This window comes from Microtus ochrogaster, chromosome 4 (genome assembly GCF_000317375.1).
Source record: "Microtus ochrogaster isolate Prairie Vole_2 chromosome 4, MicOch1.0, whole genome shotgun sequence".
NCBI lineage: Eukaryota > Metazoa > Chordata > Mammalia > Rodentia > Cricetidae > Microtus > Microtus ochrogaster.
Genome location: NC_022011.1, coordinates 60,860,985 through 60,883,632, shown reverse-complemented (window position 1 = coordinate 60,883,632; position 22,648 = coordinate 60,860,985).

Here is a 22,648-nt window from a genome sequence, read left to right as displayed (position 1 = left end):
AAGGGTTATGAGAAGCCAGGTGTGTGTGTGTATATATGTGTGTGTGTGTGTGTGTGTGTGTGTGTGTGTGTGTGTGTATGAATTTCATGTCATATATCCCAATCCTTCTGTGTTGTGGAATAATCTTTTTTGTATACTGTGTATACAAGGCACCCTCTGATTTGTTTAATATAGAGATAAATGTGCAATAGCTAGGCAGGAGATATAGGTAGAATTTCCAGACAGAGAGATCTCTGGAAGGAAAAAAGAAGGGGTGCTCACCAGCCGGATGCTAAAGGAGATGAAGAGGAGCAGAACATGCAGGAGAAGAGGTAAAAGCCACGGGTAATGTGGTAGCAAGCAGATTAATAAAAATTGGTTAATTTAAGTTATAAGAACTAATTAGAAACAAGCTTGAGCTAAGACCAAACTTTCATAACTACAACTAATATAACGTCTATATGTTGTTATTTAAAAGCTCACTGGTGGGACAGAGAAAGACACGTTACATATGAGGCCCAATGTGAGAGTTCAAATATCCAGACAAAGGCCTGAGAACGTTAAGAAAATTTCTTGACAAGGAGCCTGATGTGGCTTTCTAGTCTTCCAGTTTCTCAGACAGGCTGTTTCTGGGCATATAGAGATGTCACTACTGGCCATTGTCTGTGGGCTGGACCGAGCTGCCACACCTTGTGCTAAGCTAAGCCATGTGGCAACTGACATAGCAGTTTAAGATTTGTTTCACCCAATCAAAGAATGCTACAGACGTTCAGTAAAGACGGACCCAGATGGGACAAAATTCTCTAAATAGATAGCAGTATGTTTAAAAATGTGCTTATATGCTGAAGAAAGAAAAAAGTAATAGGTATAAACAGTCACAGGAAAAAATCGCTTAAAATAATAAAGACTTTAAAGAGAGAGTAAAGTAATATATAGAAGATGTAAGTCATGTAAGAATGAGGAATATTATGACACAGATTGTGGAGCTTATATGAGGGTTTGTTAATTTTGAATTTTTAAAATTCTAATGAATGAATGACTGCTTCTGAGAGACACTGGATTATGAAAGGGATTGCTAAACTAAACCATCTTAGCTCCCTTAGGAATGCCTTAACTTTAAAATGGAAATAAAAAAATGTGTTATGTTGGAAAGAGGTTATGCTTTTGTTTCCACAAGAAATAAAAGGCCATGGATTCACTCAAGGTTAAAGAAAATCAGATTTGATTAGAGGATCTCTCCAATGCCCGTGGGGATGGATGGGACCATTTCTCCCAAGTATGCAGGCCAGCTCTCCCATGAGATAGGTAAGTCCAGCACTTTATCTTCAGTGTCCTTTGCTTAACAGAAGCTTTTCAGTGTCAGGAGGTCCCGTTTATTAATTGTGGCATTAAAAACAGACAGGAGGACCAATAGAACCAAATCAAGGAACCGCATATTAATCCATATACCTTTGAACACCTGATTTTTGACAAAGAAGCAAAAAAAAATCAAATGAAAAAAAGAAAGCATATTTAACAAATGGTACTGGCATAACTGGATTTCAACATGTAAAGAAGGGAAATAGACCCATATCTATCACCATGCACAAAACTGAGGGCTAAATGGATCAAAGACCTCAACATAAAGCTAGCCACACTGAATTTTATAGAAGAGAAAGTGGGAAGTACACTTCCCAACAGCACAGGCACTAAGAAAGACAATTAAAAAATGGGACATTTTGAAAGCTAACTGCTGTTTTGTGTGTGTGTGTGTGTGTGTGTGTGTGTGTATTGAAAAGTATATATGAAGACAGTATGTGCATCTTGTAGTAAACGCTGAAGAAACTTGGCAAGAGGATTATAAATGTATCTATATAAGTTTTTACTAGATACATTTATAAATATGTATATAAGAGATACTTATGTTTTGATCATATACAAGTTTATCACCATCTCATTGGCTCATCTCAAGCTCTTAATTCTAGAACTAGAGCACAAGGTTATTTAAGGATTTACAGAAGTCAACAATGCAAAAGTAGCTAAATAAGAATCTCTAACTGAACATATCCACGATTAATACAAAAAAAATCAAAAGTGAAACATCACTATATTATTTTAGCATTTTAAGTACAAAGTAAATAAAATGTAATTTTCACTTATTATCAATATGTGTTCCTCACTTCACACTGAGATATAAAAATTTTACAGGAAAATCTACTTGCACAATATAAGTTGGAACACTGTGAATTTGTCACACTGGCATGGAACAGTTTTAAGTTTAGTACATATTTGTAAATATGATCTGTGTAACAATAAGAGGGGCAAAGTTTCTATAAAAGCCTGCTTTTAATAGCTCATTTTTTTTACCCTGGGTGAGAAGAAGCAATAAAAAACTGGATGTTTCATGAAAACCTCGTGAGAAAATAAAATAGTAGTAGAAAAATTTCCAGCTTTGTATTTTCACACACCATTGCAAACAAACCCAGAAACTGTGAGAACAGAGACTATATATATATATATATATATATATATATATATATATATATATTCTTTTCTCATATATATAGATATTAGATCTCAGACAAAAGTTCTACTCTATTTGCATGTGTTCGGTTCGTTGTTGTTGTTGTTTGGTTAGTTTGTTTTTTTCTTAAATTTAGGATTTCTATTTGAACCATGAGATTTATTATTTAGTTTTTTCTTTTTGGCTTTGGTAGCTTTCAACAATAATGAAAAGCTAACATCATCTTAAAGACCAATAATTGATGTCATGATAATTAATATTATGTGCCAACTTGGCTAAATTATTTGATCAAACACCCATCTAAGAGTTATAGTGAGTAAAGTTTTCCAACTACATTAACATCCAACTAGCAAACTTTGATCAGATTATCTTCCATGTGTGAAACTCATATAATCAATTTGAAAGCTTTAAGTCCAGAAGACTGGAGTCCCATAGCAATGGAACTTCTTTTTCCACAATAGAACCTAGTGTTATCTGTGGAAACACACTTTTCAGTCTCATGTCTACAGATTTTGGATTACCACATTTCCCAATTGCATGAGCCAATTTCTTAAAACCCTACCCTGGTTCTTTCATACACTTATAAAAATTCAGTTTTACTGGAGACACTTGCAAGTTATCTACAAAAGTCTCAACAACAACCATGAAAAACAAACTTATATCACATTCTGAATGGTACTTAAATAACACTCATTTTGGCAAGCAGTTTACTATACAAACACTCTACACATATATTTTACAGGCAGAAGTATTTTTGGGGAACTTCTCAGTACCATTGCCTGAGGATGGATCTTGAGAGCTGTCAGACTCAGCAGTGTTCATCATAATTTTTCCAATGAGCTCATGATGAAGCATAAACTTGAAAGCAGTTAGTGCTCAATTATTTAGATATTTATAAACCAAATTTTTACCCCTCAAACTTTGAGGAAAAATTCATAATTGTTAAATAATGTAGAGAGAACCTCAATGTAACTCAAAGCATCTCAACATTTCTAAAACATTTCTGTTTATGCTTCTGACCTCTGGAAGTCAGGAGGACCTAAGAAAATAAATTTTAATAAACAAAAATAGAGGCTAAACAGTTTAAGGTATAAGGCAATAAAGAGTAGAATAGATTCAATATGTCCTTCTCCAGGTTCTAGCTAGATAAATCTGCCCAGTTCTCAATTCCAGGCCCTAACTAAACCTCTGAGCTAGCTAAGGTCCTCCCACCGCCGTATCCAGTTCACCCCTTGCTGGTACTGAAACCCCACTATTCAGATTGTGCAGAACATGTCCTGACTGCCCCAATCCTGAGGCTTCACCCAAATAACATCTACCTCTCTACCTACATAGACTGTGAATATTCTCCTCTAGGCTTTAGTCTGGTGGATATGCCTGGCCATCTCCTCCTCACACTCTTCCCAACCCTCACATCTACTCCTACACTTGAGGCTTGGAACATTATGCTCTTTCTGAACACCAGCAGTGTTTTCTCCATCTGCCTGACTTCATTCTGACTAAGTCGATTCAATTTCTAGGCCCATCCCACTCATATATCCTCTCTTCTGTCACAACCCCCATATTTTTTATTATAGACACATTGTAGATGGGTACCAGGTCCTTGTGCCCACAGATAGTACTAGAGAAAGCAGGAATGTTATACAAATGAGTTTTCTCTATAGTAAAATTGGTTTACAGATGTTTTCCACCCAGAAGACTGGGTGTTGATGTTATTCTGCTAATGCTATTCTGTAGAATCAGGTGTCACCTGAATCTCCAAAACAGCTGAGCATCACTTCTTAGTCAATAGATCCCATTCTTATGAAAGAGGCCCTGTGACAGGAGGGCCCACTTGTTTGTCCTGGCTGCCTGGCTAGTTTGCCCTGAAATAACCACACAGAAATTGTATTAATTAAATCACCACTGGACCATTAGCTCTAACTTCTTATTGGCTAACTCTTACATATTAATTTAACCCCTTTTTATTAATCTGTATATCACCACAAGGTCGTGGCCTACCAGCAAAGTCTCAGCATGTCTATCTTTGGCAGCAAGTCCATGGCGTCTCCTGACTCTGCTTTCTTCCTCTCAGAATTCAGTTCCATCTTCTCTGCCTACCTAAATTCTGCCCTATCAGGCCAAGGCAGTGTTTTTATTAGTTAACCAATACAACCAACACACAGAGGGGACTCCCACACCAAGGTCCCACTTTGCAAAAGTATTCACCATTATGCTTATCACAAACTCTTCCTCCATAAACTCTTATCCTGAGCATTGCTTCTCAGTGAGTAGAACCTGTTTTTGTGGAAGAAGTCACAAGTACTTTGCTAAGGAGTTTCAATAGTGTCTTGCCTTAAGCTTTGTTGTGGTAATTGTCACGAGGAAACTTTTTCCCAAAGTGGTTCTGAGCTTAAACATGTCAAAAATAAACTGCCCAAGGTCAGATTCTAGAAGTTTGAACCACCTCCGGCTAAGTCGTGCTGAGCAAAATCATGCTGAATTGGACTTCCTTCTTGCTTCTCGTGGATCATCTCTGTGCCAGCAGTAGTGACTGCAGGGTCCCCACAACAGAGAACTGACAAAAGCAATACCCGTGTCAGTAACGTGTATGTAGACATCATTGTGAATGAAACTTACCTCGGAGAACTCTAGACACGGGATTTTAAAGAGCAATCATGAATGTCATCACTGAGTTTAAGAAGTTCATAAAAGATACCTCAATGAAATTAAGTAGCAAGAATTTACAGGAAATAACCACCCCAATGAAGTCCAACCCATTAACATCACAAGGCTGGTGGAAATGTTGAAGACAGCTCAGGACCTAAAAATAGAGTTCCATAAAGAGGTAGAAACATTAAGCAAGGCTCACACTGAAATTAAGATGGAATTGAAAAGCTCAATAACCCTAGTAGAAACCTCAAGAAAAGCATTAGAATTAGAATGAATCAAGCAGAAGTCAGAATATCAGGGATAGAAGATAAAGTAAAGGATCTAAACCAAATAATCAAGATATATGATCTTTTAAAAACTATAAATGGAGCCTAAGGAATCAGTTATGTATTAGGTTTAAGGAAATCTTTGCAACTGGTAAGGACACATGATGTGGTCTACATTGCACCTATGCAACTGCTTTGTAAATATACTTATATTCCCCACAGTATTTAAGAGTAAGTGCCAATGTTTGATAAGAGTTCTAATTATCTTCAGACCTTATCCTATATTTATTATCATGTCATTTGGTTATTATACATCCAGATTTTAACTTCTGTCTCAATAGTCTGTTCTTCTCAAATTTATTTGAGAGAAGGATATTGTTGCTACCCTATTAAATTTTAAATGTAGACTCAGATTAGAAATATCATAGCATTTTATTCTTAATTGTCCCCATATACACAAACATGGCATTTCCTGAATCAAGCATTAATTTGTTACCATTACAATTTTTCTTTGATGAGCTTTTGTTGTAATAGGAACAGCGGGGCTGCTTCCCCAGCACCCCGGCTCCCTGCTAGTTTATGCCCTGAAATAACAATACACAAATTGTATTCTTTTAAACACTGCTTGTCCCATTATATCTAGCCTCTTCTCGGCTAACTATCACACCTGGACTAGCCCATTTCTTATAATCTGTGTAGCCCACAAGGTGGCTTACCATGGAGATTCTAGCCTACATCCATCCTGGGTTGGAGCTTCATCGCATGCGTCTGGCCGGTCGAGGGGAGCATTGCGTCTCTCTGAGCTCACTTCCTCTTCCTCCCAGCATTCTGTTCTGTTTACTCCTCCCACCTATGTTTTAACCTATCAGGGCCAGCCAAGCAGTTTCTGTATTGCTTAACCAATGAAATCAACAGATTGATATATGACACTCCCACATCAAGCTTTGTTTGAAATAGTTTCTGTAATGAGTCAGTCATTATGTTTAATAGAAGCTGTAAGTAAGAAATTAAAGTACTTTACATTTAGTTTCTTTGCTATTTGCATCTTTTCTGCTATACATAAGTTGAGACTTTATTTTACATTGTTATTTCATATAAAATTTGATGTTATTTTTTCCTTCAACCTAGGGCCATTGTTAAGCATCATTCATAGATGATTTAGTTATTTTCCCTTTTTGTTCATTTTACTCTTAGAAATTAGGCTTATTAGAACTATGAGAAATTTAAATACAGTGATATAAATTAACAAAATTATTGTCAGTAGCTGTGAGACTACATGTTACCTATATTAGCCTCCAAGTTTATGATTTTTATTTTCTGAAAATTAAGAGTAAGTCTATTGTCAAAGACCTTGAAAGAAATAAAATTATATAAATATTTTACTTGAGAATGAATATAGAGTCAATAATTTCTAGATGCAAAAGATTGGTACCCATATATTAACCCATGTTCTATTTATTCAAGATCTTTAAGTGAACCATTTAGAAAGACATCCCATGCAGGACAGTGATAGAAAAAGTCTAAATTATCATTGAAAGTGTTTTGGAAACAATAAACAGAAACATTTCACAATGGCTTTTTATTATACTTATATCTCTATGTTCTATAAAAGAAAATATGAAACTTAAAAAAATTTGGTACCTGAAAACTAAATAACTGTACAAGTACTGTGACACTTAAGTTACATGCTATTTTTTCTCTAAATCTGTTTTTGAAAATACTATCAAGACATAGCATTTCTCAGATTTATCACAATTATTGCTCCTCTAAGAAACTTTTGGATATTTATATTGAAATTTGCAATGTATTTCATTATACACACTCTATGTTTGTGTACTGTTTGTATGTCTAGAATTTATAGATTAAAAGAGCAAGGGTCTTTCTGTCTCCCAGTGAACATTACCATCTACTATTCAAATACTTGAAATATCTTTAAACATAAAAGTTCAATTTTGCAGAGTATCAAGCATATTTGTGTCTCTTCAAAACATAGAGAGAGGACAGTAAATACTATTTAGATTTTAAAAATTAAATAATCAAATAAAATATTCTATTCTACACAAGTCTATAAGGTCTATACATGTGGACTTTTTTTTTTGAACAATCCCCCATATAACCCAAGGTGGTATTGAACCCACAAAATAGCAGAAAAGGACTTTGAACTTCTGACCCTTTTGTCTCTACAACCTCCCAGACACTGGGATTACAGGCATATAACATCAATATACCATGTGTCAGGAATGAATTCCTATAACATGTGGTTCTACTCAGAATGACATATAGAAGGCCAAAACACCTAATACTGAAAGTTAAAGCTGTTATTTTTCTATTAATTTTTTCCAAGTAATGCTATGTTCCAACTGGGCTATGAAAATGGATGCTGGGTGGTACCGAATTGATATATGCATATGTTTAGTATTTGTGGTCCCGGTTTCTTCCAAGAAAATCTCTTTGGCTCTAAACCCACAATAAAAGAAAGGAGAGGAGATTGGAGTTACAGCAAGAAGAACATTACTGCCAATTCTGACTGAAATTAAAAAAAACAGTCACATGAAACATGCGGGAAGATGGCAATTATCTTATGTTGCAAAAATCATATTTCTGCTATACCAAAACTCTAAGATAGACAGGTTGTGGTTGCATCATTAGCTGGAAACTCCTTTGCTTTGGAGTCAGAAGTACTCTCTTTCAGTGAAGCATAATGAACGCAGGGAAACCCAGACACAGCACTTGCTTAGGAAAATGATTATTTATAGAAAGACGCAAGGTTTCTGTCACATGAGGAAACCCACATATAATCCAACAAAACTTTAACATTAGTTTTCATGTTTGTGCTAATTCTGGAAATGAATCCACTTTCAGATGTAAAAGAGGAGTTGAGCCTGCATTTTATTTCACCTCTTTGTGTACTTTTCGTTAAAATAATTTCAGAAATTTCCAATTCTGTTGACATGACTTGCTGAGATATTTAACGGAGTTTCTGTATATCATTAAGTGGAGTCATTCTCAATGCCGAGTTAAATTTCTGATGTTTAATAATTAAAACTATTTTTACTGTATGCATACTGATAGAATTTAGTGGGAATCAATAAAATTATCAGTGCAAGAGTCACCCATGATACTGGAACCTCAGTTTTTAACTATCATTCATATTAAGCCCAATAGTAAACATTAGGCAGTTACATGTGGCCAGGATTAGACACTGACATTGGACCCTGCTCTGTTCTGAGGGGCTTTGCAAATCTTCTAGAGAGGCTGTCCTTTCCTGTACAGCCTAGGCAGAGCATGAAATAAACCATAAAGGAGCAAGCAAAGTTCACAGGAGTCCCTGCCTCTTGTTACTCACCTGTGTTCTGTTTTCCCTACATGCCTGTCTCCAGCCTTCTGAGTCAAGCACTTGAGAAGAGTAGTGCTGTCATAAAAATTCTATGACAAATGACACCTGGGCATAGCGTTTAGAGTTTAGAATCAATGAAATTATTACTCTTTAATTCTTCAAAATGCGGGAGAGGGAAAGCAACGTTCTATTTACAGAGAAGAAAAGACTAGAATTACACCTACGTCTCCTCAGAAATCATGAAATCAGGAAAAGAGTTGGGCAATAAAATTGTTCAAAGTGTTGGTTGAAAAAAAAATTCTATGACAGAAACCCTTCATTTATGACAGAAATAAGTCCATGGAGAGCATGATTTAAGTTGACATGGCTTAAATTGAGACATATGTTTTCACTAAGATGACAGTTGTGATACATATTAAGTATATAATCTTTTACATATTAATTGTCCATTACATGCAGAAATAATTTTAACTCAAATTCACATTATAACTTCAGCCACTTAATAAATGGAGACAAGTCTTGAAAAGAAAGCCCTTGGCTCGTTTATTTCCTCAGACATGCTGCAGGTACAGAGTACTGCAGAAAAGACTAAAATGAACAAAGGGAAATAAAAACCAAAGACCTTTGGGTGAATATTCTTTCATTTACGTCTAGGCTTTATCTGTGTGGGGGTACTCTTCAGTGGTAGAGCACTTGCCTAGTATGCTTTTGGACCTGGGTTGATCCACAGCATCCAAAATAAATGAATAAACAAATTAATGAATAAATAATACATAATGGTTGGTATTTGATAATTATGATAGGTTTTATTAGCTACTTAGAAGAGAGGGACTTCATTATTTTCTTTGAAAACCGGCTGAAACAAAGGTGATAATAAATTTTCAATTGCTGAACCTCTATGAAAAAAAAAAACCATGTATTTATGTGGTTAAGTATCCCAAAACTATATTAGAAAGGGCAGCAGGAGAGATGTTTCTAATAGACTTTGTATGTGGCTACCATAGATCAGAATAATGGGTTAATATAAGTGCTAAGAGCTAATAAGCCTGAGCTAACGGGTCCATCAGTTTATAATCTTATGGAGATCTCTGTGTGATTTTCTTTGGGATTTACCAGCAGTGGGAACTGGGCAGGACAGAAGCCCTGGCAAGCCGGTCCTCATGTTTCACTACCTATCTCTAGTCTGACCCGCCATAGGCCAAAGCAGTTTATTTAATAGCCAGTAGTAATAAAACATCTTCATAGAATACAGAGGGGAATCCCACATCAATTTCCATCTTCCAGAGTGAGATTCTAGATGTTCTGGTATTCAAACAATTAGAAGCAGTTAAGTTTCTCAGACATTATCTCTGGACCATACTACTTTAATATCCTGGGAACTTTGTAGTATCTCTTTCTTAGGATCTTGCCATCGTCCTGAATAAGAAAAAGAATGTTTTGTCAACACCCTGTACAGAATCATGTGGAAAGTCCTGCAAACATATCACTAGCTGCTTGTACTACAGACAGAGTCTTGAATCTTGTTTCAATTAGGCTTTTTTTAAATCAAAAACAAAAATGGAAACAGAGGTCAGGCACGGGGTAACCTAACTGTAGTCCTACCACTCAGGAAACTGAATCATGAAGACTTTAAATTTGATGTAATTTCTGGACTGTGTATTAATTTTCAATCAACCATCAGCTCTAAGACATTTTTATTTAATTTTTTTCAAAAAAAAGCAGAAATTAGAAAAAACAAGTATAGAAAAGTTGAGAAATAAGCACATATTTATATACTTGTTCATAAAAATCTATATACATATATTATATATAGATATTTAATATCTATATTAGAAATTCTCTGATGATGACAGCATTCATCACAAATCCAAGAAATGGTGACCAATTACTGTAGACAAGAACAAATTCAGATGTCCTTATTGGGTGATTCCAATGTTATGATGGTTCAGTGTTTATTGAGAATAAAAGACAGTGCTGTTTAAATCCTAAATTAAATTTTGTAAAGTTGGCTGATTTAAAATCCTGTCTGCCTTGCTGTGTATTAACACACAGTGAGCTCTCAATGCACATGTTTATTGATTAAAAACATTGGGTAAATATTTACTACCAACTTGTAGCTTATTAGACATTGTTGGAAGCTCATTGTACAAACACAACACTAAATAGCCAAAAATCATGATTATCTTTGCAAAAAGGATAGTTCTGTTTCAAAGGTTTGGTTGTGGAATTTGACATGAATGAGTCACAGAAAATCAATGAAGGGTATCTAAGTCATAGTACTCTTTACCTTTGGAAAGGGATCACAGAGAAGGATAAAACTTGTGAATAAGATTTCTACAAGCAAATAGGCTATGCAACCAATTAAAGAGTAAACATAATGTTAAAGTTTGTGTTTTTACCACAATATAGAATGTTTTTCAAGTCCTTTCCTTTTTAAACTGAGGAGAAGAATCATCAAATAAGATGCTCAGAAAGATTTTCCAAACTTATGTTTCAATTTGCAACTTGCTAATAATAGAGGATAGTGGTGAGAAAGCCCAGTCTTAAGACCGGAGAGTAACATAAAACGTGTAATCTTGCCCAGTGGCACATGCTGGCCAGAGATCGTTCAATAAAAGAAAATGAATATATACGGAAAATGTTCAGAGATAATTATGCTAGTTTTTCAGCCTAAATACCTTGGAATTTGCAAAGACAGCGCCTAGACAAAAGGGAGAGCGCAGAAATTCAGTGCAATAGATTTCTCCATTGGAAGTGACAGGAACATCTCTCTCAATATTACTTAGCTAATGAAGGAATAGATCTGCTGTGAAGTTCCTAGGAGGCTCATTTTCTTGAGTACAGTAGTAAAAGTTAGCTGATGAATGACCTAAACTGCTTAATGTTTCTCCGTATAACTTCAGAGCAGCAAAGCGTATCCGAGTGAGAACGGAAGAAGTTATCCTCCAGGGGCCCTGGTGTCCTTGTAGGTTGTCAGAGGCAATGAGCCAGGTTTATTTCAAATGGCTCCTTAAATGAACATTTATTTTGTGCCAGTAACACGTTTTTGATTAACAGCTCTTTTTGACTAATTTGCTTCCCAAAACAGCTCAATAAATGACTCACTTAAAACATAATTAAAAGCATGTTATTGCTAGTAGTTAATACTGATTAAAACGGGCATCAAGACAATTACCGTTGAAGGGAAGTAAGCACCCTATAGTCACTACAGAATCCATCCTTACTCTTTTCAGGCCCCATATGAAGAAATTTCTGCATGGTAAAATCCAGAAAGTTCTCACTCTTCATCCATAATCAAAATATGATTTCGTTTTGTTTTCATAAGGACTAGACAGGTTTATAAATAGGTGTGCTGTTTACAAATAGGTGTACTTCGTGTGTGTGTGCATTCATGCATTTAACACATTAAAATCACATTTCTAATATCCATCAGTACTGATTCTGTCTGAAGGTAACTTACATATGACTTCAAGACAATAAGATATAAGCAAACGCTCCTTTCCCATTCTCTCCTTGCCCACACTCCCAGTCACCCTCAGTCTGAGAGACTAAAAAGCTGTACTAAAATTGTAGGCTCTGCTGATTCTTTGGTTTTCCAGTCGCTTCTCATTCATAGCATGTTCTGTTGTGATGTAACAGAGAAGGACAGGTTTAAATGGTTATTTCTTGTATTTTCCAATGCGTATTTTAAAAGTTTGCAACTGTGGACTTTCATATTACATATCAAATACTTGGCTGCATTTCTGCAACCACTTGTATTGAATCAAAGTAAAACTTTTCTAAACATTACTGCTAAAAAGAGCAGAACCATATGTTTTTTAAGATAATTTACTTGAAAATGAAAAATCATGAAGAGACTATTTTACACGTGATGGTCTACGTGACAGAAATTTATTTTATGATCAATTTATATATTTAAGCATAACCTCTCCTTTCAATATTCAGGTTAGCATAGGGTACAGTGTGTAAAAATTTTCACTTTTAGTGTTATCATACTTAAATGATACCGCTCTAGAGAGGTGGGCTATGAAAGTCATCCTAAAATCTCCGTAACACACTGCAGAGGTAAAACCATGCCACCACTGATTGTTTCCGAATTCTATTTTGCACTGCCAGCCCCTGGATTGTCTCACACGATGACAGCACTCACCAAGTGCCTTGAACACATGCATCCATTCACACAACTTTAACTTCCTTAGCAGACACAGGCAAGGCCAGAAGTAAGTGTTCGGTTGGCAAGTCAATGTACACAATGTGTACTTCTTGTGCAAATTAAACAAAGAAGACGAAAAACAAAAAACCTTACAGAGCATCGTGCAGTCCAAAATTAGGGAAAAGGGCATAGGATTATTTAAAAGGGGAAATGATAAAAAGTATTTGTCAATGTTGATATTAATAACTACTTATCCTCTGTTGCAACCTTCAGTCCATGGATTTTCTAAAGTGTTTCCTCTTTCTCATTTGTTAATCTTTCCCTCTACCATCAAAACCATGGTTCTATAATGCATATATAGTCATAGTCTGACACTACTTAACATTGTTCCATTATTTATATCAATTTTTTGAAAGAGTCTTTATTTTATAGCTTTAAAATATATTTAGGTATTTTATTATGAGCATAGTAATCTGGATATCTGAAGCCGTCTCACCAGCTAACCCAAAATGATTTTTCTTTTTCTTCATATGTCTTAAACACTCAGCTATAATGGTATGCCTGAAAGTTCTCTGGTTGAATTGCCGCTCTAGTTTTGAATTTCTGTAAAGCAACATACAATTTTAGACAAGTATATCTCGTGAAAAATAAAATATACATTGCTGTGTCATTAATATTATTTATATATTCTTATTTTTACAACTATGGATAGAATTATGGATAGTATATTGACTTATCAATCCACTTATAATACTGGGATAACCAAAAGGACTTAATTTCCCCCATATAGCATGGAAAGCATTTATTGGAGTGCAGGAATGCATTTGTCTAGGCAGAAAGCTTAACATGGAAATCTTACTTTATTGCCTAATGTTTCAGTTTCTTCATCTGCCAATGAAGACATAAAAATAAAAGTAGTAGGTCATTGAATATGAGTAAAAAATGTGGTATTTTAGAAAGTATGTAGCAAACTCCACTTAAGAAGGATATTCTAAGCCGGGCGGTGGTGGCGCACGCCTTTAATCCCAGCACTCGGGAGGCAGAGGCAGGCGGATCTCTGTGAGTTCGAGGCCAGCCTGGTCTACAAAGCGAGTTCCAGGACAGGCTCCAAAGCTACAGAGAAACCCTGTCTCGAAAAACCAAAAATAAATAAATAAATAAATAAATAAATAAATAAATAAATAAACAAACAAACTCAAAGGCATACAATCAACAGCAATAATCAGTGTAATTGATCTTGATGTTTCCATTAATATAAGTGTGCATGAGTCTAAATGGTTTTGTCTTTATTTCTCAAATACCTCCTCTCTGTTCTAAGGCCCAGGACACTAACCTATGCAAAAGCTTTGATCAGATTGCCTAAAAGATTTTCCATCACAGCAAGTTAGACGTGAGGGTACTCAGGGTATCATTGCTCTGCACTTGTGGTGTTACTTGCTTTGTAGATTATTATGTTCCTGGTCATGAGGTCATAGGTCAATAAATGACCTTTTGATATAACTTCTCTCCCACACCAAGAGTTGCAGACCTGTGAAACTTCTCAAACCCTCTGATCTTACTGAGAATTTTCATTTCTCTTGTCTCTAAAAAACAGATCATTGATTAAGCTTTTCTCAATAGTTTTCATTCAACTCATCAAAAGTTCTTAGCTAAATAAGTATTTACAAGAAGTAATTTGATTACAAAAAAGTCATAAGACAACTTATTTGAATTGTTCAGTACACTTGCCTATTGTCAAGTTTGCGATTTTTAGCATCATCGTCACAGATGGCTGTTTGAATTGTGTTTCACCAATAGGACTGTTTAAAGTTCATAACAACTTCTGTTTGCTGCTTTGCCTGCATCCTTTGCCAAATTGTGAAAAGCAGTGGTTTTTGGTGATGGGAGACACCAAAGCTGCCTAGTCTAATACTGAACAGAGCTACGATATTGGGATTGATTGAACAATAAATACATCAGCTTGCCTTGAGGACTTGTTGCTAGACAGTCATGTGGATTCCAGCAAAACATATTTAAAATAAGATATTCTGTATTTACAAGAATATGTTTGCCTGTTTTGACAAGTCAAATCAAACAATATGATTGTCTTTTCAAGTTGCAACTGTTTTAACTTCACATTTCTGGAAGCTTATGGATGAAAGGGAGAATGCAAGGGTAAAAATAATACAGAAATATGAGTAATTGGGGGCTTTTTTATAACAGGTGGTTTTCCTCTTTGCAAAGTTCTTATGACTTGTAAATCTTGTAAGAGCGTCAGAGGATCAGTGAGTTTGCTGTTGTGAGGTTATTTCTCCTAGAAATATCAAAAGCCACACCTACAAAGTCTCACCAACATGACTGTCTAAACATGAGCTGAACAGTAGACATTGCCATGTAAATGAAGAAAGTCTACAAGCCATCAATACGACATAAAGAACTGCAAACATAAAAGGAATGTTGAGAGTGGGAGAAATAGTCTCCATTAGGTAAGAACTTATCAATTGGTTGCCACTAACCAAATTGTCTGCCCTGAAATCATATATAAAAGCAACGTTATATATATTGAGCATTATATCTATGAGTATAATGACATAATACATATGTGTATGACTTGCACACATGTATGTGTATATGGCATACATAATATGTGTATTAGGAATATGAATGTAACAACAATTAACAAAAAAGAGGCCATGAATTTGAAAGTAATCAATGTAGAATCTATGGGAGGGTTTGGAGAGGAAATGGAAGGAAAGGAAGGATGTAATTATATGATAATCTCAAAAAGTAAGGAAAATTTTTAATGGAAAAAGAGAAATTGAGAGAGAAAAAGAGTAGTCAGATAATATGAACCCTTGAAACAAAGAGTAGGAAATAAAAACCAGAAAAATTGGGTAACCAACTGTGATCTAATTAAACCTGAGGTCTACTCAGTAGGAGGAGATTTATTCCTGGTATTATACACTTAACTGTGCCTAGAGATGACATAGACCTAAGAGGAAACCCTAAAAGTGTCATTTTCCTAAGTCAAGACAGCTTTCAAGTGTATTTTAATTACCTATCCTTAAATCCTGAGATGAATGTAGCTCTAAGCCCTTGTCAAAGCACTATGTTATTAGGAGACGGCAGCTATTAAATGATCCCCACCTGCTCAAAATGCAGAGAATACATTATTGTGGGATTCCCATTCCAAACTGGTATATATACAAAGCCTAGACCTAAGACTCAGGGACAATTGTAGAAGTAGGATCAGAAAGACTGGAAGAGCCAGAACCAGAATACATCCTGGTATATAGTTTTTTCTAGACATAACATGGATACTAATCCCATGAAATTTCCCAATATAGTTGCCCAAATAAAACTTGCATAATGACACACAAGGAGACACATCAATGTAGATCAGGGGATTCTCCCAAGGCCAAGGCCCTTCCCTAGGATGAAGAGCAGTCAATGAAGGTAGTCAATGGTTTCTGAGAAAGGTAGATTATATACTCTCCAAAGGCAAGCCCTCTTATAGGTTATTAAGTCCCAAGTGGTCAACTCTAAGCCTTTGTACATAGTTTTAATACTAAAAAGACTAAGTAGGTGTATATGTATATATGTGTGCTTATAATATATACTATATGTGTAATATATATAATACCTGTGTCTAATATAAATATTAGGGACATAGAAAGAGAAATGGAGACAGACAGAAATGGAGAGACACAGAGAAATAGTTATAGAAAAAGAGGTCATGAGTTAAAAAGGGAGTGGGTACGTGGTAAGATTTGGAACGAGTAGAGTGAGGTGTACAAATGATGCAAAAACAGTACTTTATATCAAATGATGCAAAAACAGTACTTTATATTAAATTCCGATCATTGACATATCCCTCATTTCACTAGCCATTTCACAAATACTTCAAATCAAGATCAGTTGCCTTTAGGATACAATCCAGTTCTGAAAACTTTTGAAAGTATTGAAATGTATAATTAATTAAACAATGGTCTTAAATATAATTGATTAAAAACAAATATATATATATATGTATTCTCACCAGATAATGAAAAACAATATTGTTTGAATTGTTTTTCAAAAAAATGAAGTCTCAAGAATAGTCCTGTGTAAACTAACTCACAGTATGCCTGCTTCAGATCTGAAGACAACATTCAATTATTCAAAATATATTTTAATTTCTGAGATCTTATCATCAAAAGACTTTTTATTATTTTGAAATTAATATTCTCATGAAATCCTAAGAAGAGTTTTAAACATCTATGCATTTTCTCTTTCCCAAGTATTTCTTCTAACCAATGATAGCTAAGGAACCAGTCATTCACTGCCCTATGAAAACACGTAGCTAATAGCCCTCCTGTGAAGGCAATTGTCTTTGGCAATAGCGAAAACTCATAAGACCTTTGTCTGCTTTTTAGTGATGGAACTAACTTGAAGAGAAATGATCCAGCTGCCAAAGGTGAATCTGTTCCAAATTTAAGATTTATTGAACCAATAACTTCTCTGTGAGAGTGCATGGTATTGGTGAGGAGTAGAAGCTTTATGTTTTTGAGAAATAGCTGAGGATGACGTTCTGAAACTTCAGGCAGATGCCACACTCATACCCTCAATTTTTCTAGCTTTCTCTTGTTGTCTTCCTTGTCACACTGTTAGTCCAAGGCATGCAGAGGTCATTTGCACTATGGGACAGGACATGTACTTTCAACCTAGAAAGAAGGGAAGGGGGATTGAATTCTTAAGAATTTTTCTAGACAAAGTACAAAAGAAAAATCTGGGACAAATGTTAACTTTGCATCTCTTTGACTTTTGAGCAACATTGAAATGGATCCACCATGTCAATTGTGGTTCATTTCATATAAGAAAGAACAAACCCAGTATATTTTCGTAATTGGCTTAATGGCTGAGGGACTGTGAAGCTTTGGTAAATAATCATTCACAGAATATCTGACAACTTTAATCAAAGAATTCTCTGCAACAGCTAGAAGAAATTGCCAAGTACTTTTTGAAGGATAATTCGGAAAATGATGCTTGCCCACAGGGTATTTCGTGAATGTTGATTTTAGACCTTGATCAAATCAGATATACCATCCTTAAAATCACTATTGATTATAAAGAAGAACATGTGTGTACATATGTACATGCACATACATGATACAAGACACACATGAAAATTTTCATGCTGGAAGATGAGTCAGTTTAATTTTAATTTAAAAATGTGAATAAATTATTTATACAAATGCAGATCCTGCAAATAAATTTGATGTTACTGTTTATCAGTTTGTGAAGCAGACTAAATTTAGACCACGTAGAATAATCAATCCAACTGCAATGTATATAAAACTATCACATTCCTTTTAATACACTGTTAGCTATGGGTCTATGATAAACTAGGTGTGAAATTTAATCATGAACACAACCAAAATAATCTGAATGAAAAAAAACTAGACAATTTTCATAATGTGTTAAAACCTCTGTTTTATCTCTATTCTGTTTTCTAATTTCTCACGTTGTCATTCTAGTTTAAAAAAATGAGTTCAATTACCAAAGAGCCTGTATAAGAATTGCATAATCTTTTTTGAATTATTTAAAATAGTTCATAAACACATATACATCCAAGCAACATTAAATGAACCCAGCAAGTTATATTTATATATCCATATGATTTTATATGTAAGAATAATAATTAAAGAAGTCAGGAATGTGAGAAAAAGTGGGAGGCAGAAAGTATAGGAAGGGGAGGATCTTAGGGTGGAAATGATGTAAATACAGTACTCATGTATGACATTCTTAAAATTCATATAATGTATGTAAAAATAAAGATATTTTAATTCCTAAATAAAAATTTGATGCAATTTTATTTCTTTCTCATTTACTCATCATTCTCTAGGTCTCTCCATAAATATAGTTGCAATGCTTTTCTCTGAAATGCCTGTTACTTAGCCCAAACGATACCTATGTTCACTACAATAAAAGAATGTAAGAAAGTAAAACAATAACCAAGCATTAAATTATGTCTCATTCAATAAATATAATATCTTATCATAATGCAGATAAATAACAATTTCTTAGTTAGTCATTGTCAAACGCACAAGCATACAACTGTTCTTAGATTATTCAGTTTTATGCCTTTTTTCAATAAAAATATCACAAGTATATAACTTCACAGTTGATAAAACTCACATTTATAAATGGCCTTAAAATCAGACCCTAATTCTGACAACTCATTAAGATCCTTGCCCTTTCACTCACTGCTTACAAAGTACCTTAAACTGGATTTCCTTGTACTGCATTGGAAAGTATCACATTAGCTTAAGAATCAACGTTTTCTATAATGTCAGTCTCATTTGGGTAGTGACCAATGCATGTATCTCATTCAAAATGATAATCTAATAATAGTCAAGATTTTTGTATGAATTGTACATTTTTAGATTCCTATGGAGAAGTAATTTCTTAATACACACACCAATGCCAGGTAATAAATAAGAAACAGACTCAATATTTTCCTGCCAAACAGGTCTACAAAACTAAGAACTGTTTGTTCTATGACTTACAGACTAGGCTCATGGAAAGACACGCTGTTACAATGAATTTGTGGGAACAAGAGCAATGGACACATATTTAGCCATATTGAAACATATAGAAAGATTATTATGCCTTTCACATGTATAGAACCATAGTTTGCTTTATGCATCAATCATAGCCATTTATATGCAATTTTTTTAAAATTTGTGTTACCTAGACTTGAAAAATTTTTACAAAACAGATGCATAACAAACATGTAAAAGCAAAATAAAAAGCACATTCCCCATAAAGTGCTTGCACAGCAAAGAATTGCACAATCTTGGCATTTAGTCAGTTTCACATGGTACATAAAAAAATTCCTTCATATATTTAAATCTGCTGTATTTTACATCTTTTTATGTAAAACCTTACGGGAAATTGATGGTTGATCCCACCTGACTCAGCCATGTGATGCCTCTTAGGTTGGGGAGCTCCCACTCTACTCTGTTTCCTATCAGAGCCCCTCAACTCTGGGCATGTGGGGCCAATTTGTTCCCTCTACAGAGAAAGGAAAGGGAGTGGTACTTAATTTAAGTCTTGACATAAGGTTTAATCTGCTAAAAAAGGATAACTATATCATTGTAAATCCTGTAGGAGACTCTCAGGTTGAGGGACTTGTCAGTCCTATGTGTTTTTAGCATCATTTGAGGTGTTAGTTAAGAGTATCGAATTATTATGTTTTCACACACACACACACACACACACACACACGCAGTTGCTATACATTGATGGCTTTATTTCTCATTCACACAGTAATAACTACTGAGATATACCTGGGTAATCTACTTTCACAGGATCTCCCTGTAATTTTGCTCTTATATGCATGCAAGGAAGTTTGGGATGGTGGAAGATTACTCAGTCAAAATATGTGAATTGCAGCACATTGCTTTGTTACAGCCTTAATAGTGAGAATGAAAGTGCAGATTTCCAAGGACACAGAACACTTTTTTTCATTGACTCTCACCATGTAATTCCTCAGTTTGACTCTCGTAGATTTCAGTTATTTACCTTTAGTTGTTTTGCTATAAAGCTACAGATCATTGTGCCATGTAAGACTCTGATTTCAATTTAAGCAGCTTGTATTAGTGTCTTAATTTGCTATATATATTCTGCTTTATAATGCAATTGACCAAGGAAGGTTGTGGTGTTTTGTCTCATTTGTTAGCCAGAATAAATAAACAGCCCTTACTTTTCCAGACTCTTTGCCAACATTAAATTAATTTAAAGTGTGTTTCATTTTGTTCTGTACCCTGAATCTCTTGTCTTGCTGTTAATAATAATAATTACTCTTTCTTAGGTCTCTGATCAGCTAGTAAATTTCATCCGTTGATCAAACGAGGCAAATGGGATGAAACAGAAATCTTAGATACATTTACATTACTTAAAGCCCTACTATAAAACAGAGGCCTTTCAACTCTGTTACTTTATACAGTTTGTGAAATTATGAGCTCCATACACCAGGGCTGTAGAATATATCTTAGAAAAAATGAAAAGTTACAAGGTAAAAAAACATTGTCTTGTTTGCGGCCAAGGACATCCAGTATATCAGAATTATCTTAAACATTTAAAATACTATAGTGCATAGGATCAGTGTATAAAATACTGATTTGCATTATAAAAGGTTCTAGAAAACCTACAGTGCCAATTATAAAATAAAAGAACTGTATGGAAAGCAAGAAAGTACTTGTTGTAACAGCCATTATTCTTTGTTGTGACAACATACCTATAACAAACAACTTACAGAAGGAAGCTTTGTTCTGGCTCACAATTTAAGCGTCTATCCATCACACCAGGGAAGGTGTTCTGGTAAGAGCATTAGGTCATATTGTTTCAATAGTCAAGGAGTATAGAGAAATATATACTGGTGCTAAGATTGCTACAAGACTTTTGTTTAGCAGGGTCCTGTTCAAGGGATGGTACCACCGCCATTCAGAGTGGATCTTCTCTTCTCAGTTAACTGTCTATGGAAATACCTCCACAACCATGCCCAAGTTTGTTTTCTATATGACTCTAAATCTAGCCAAGTTTACAATGGAAACAAACCACTGAAGTTCTGCGCATTGCCAGCACATAATGAACCTTGTGGATGAATCTGGGGAAACCCTTTCTCTGGTGATTGTTTCCAAGCAAGAAAACCATCCCTTTGCATTTTCGATTTAAGGTTTCTCATTTTACACTTATCTATGTTTTCAAAAGTCAGAAAATTTAGTCTATAGGATCTTTATGTCTAGTACTTGTGCTACTGTCTCAATGTAAAACACTCTTTTTCTTCTTGATAATGGTAGTAATATCACACCTGCTTTCTCAGTAACCTGCTTGTTTACTTTAAACTTGCCCATGTTCTTTTCTTGTCCAGATTTCCCATATTTTGTATACTTCTGTTTAATATTTTCTCTTGCTTGTTGTGGATCTGGAAAGGAGCTGTGAGTAGTAAGCATGACCCTGCCTAAATATTATCATGCCTTGAAATATCCTATGTAAACAAATTATGTCTTTAATTCTGAATTCGGTCTCATTCACTTGTCTTCTCATAACACAGCAAGAATATGGACATTTTCTTTGCCATGATGTAACATGTTAACAGGAGAATTGTCACTTCTTTCTAAAATTTCGTGAATGAGAATAAATTCTGGTCTTCCCAGTTCCAGAAGAATGACCATTACGGTCTGCTTATAGAATTCTTTATTCTCGAGCTTTTGAAAAACTCTTCAACTTTGCTCCCACAGCCAGTCAACAAACCACGCAATCATTTATCCCAGCAATATATCTACCTACTTAGCGCCATTTTCTGTACTAGTCTTATTTTTCATTTTTGTGACAAAACACCAGACAAGAGGAAATTGAAGAAGGAATTGTTTATTTTGATTTGAAATCTGAGAATACAATTCAGATGTCAGGACAGGATGGAGGCAAGAGTATGAAGCACCACACAGAGATGAATGCAAGTGTCTAGCTCCTTTCATTTTTTGCTTTCAGTTCAGATGATAGAATTATCTCATGTAGGGGCTGGAGAGATGGCTCAGCGGTTAAGAGCATTGCCTGCTCTTCCAAAGGTCCCGAGTTCAATTCCCTGCAACCACATGGTGGCTCACAACCATCTGTAATGAGGTCTGGTGCCCTCTTCTGGCCTGCAGTCATACACACAGACAGAATATTGTATACATAATAAATAAATAAATAAATAAATAAATAAATAAATAAATATTTTAAAAAGAATTATC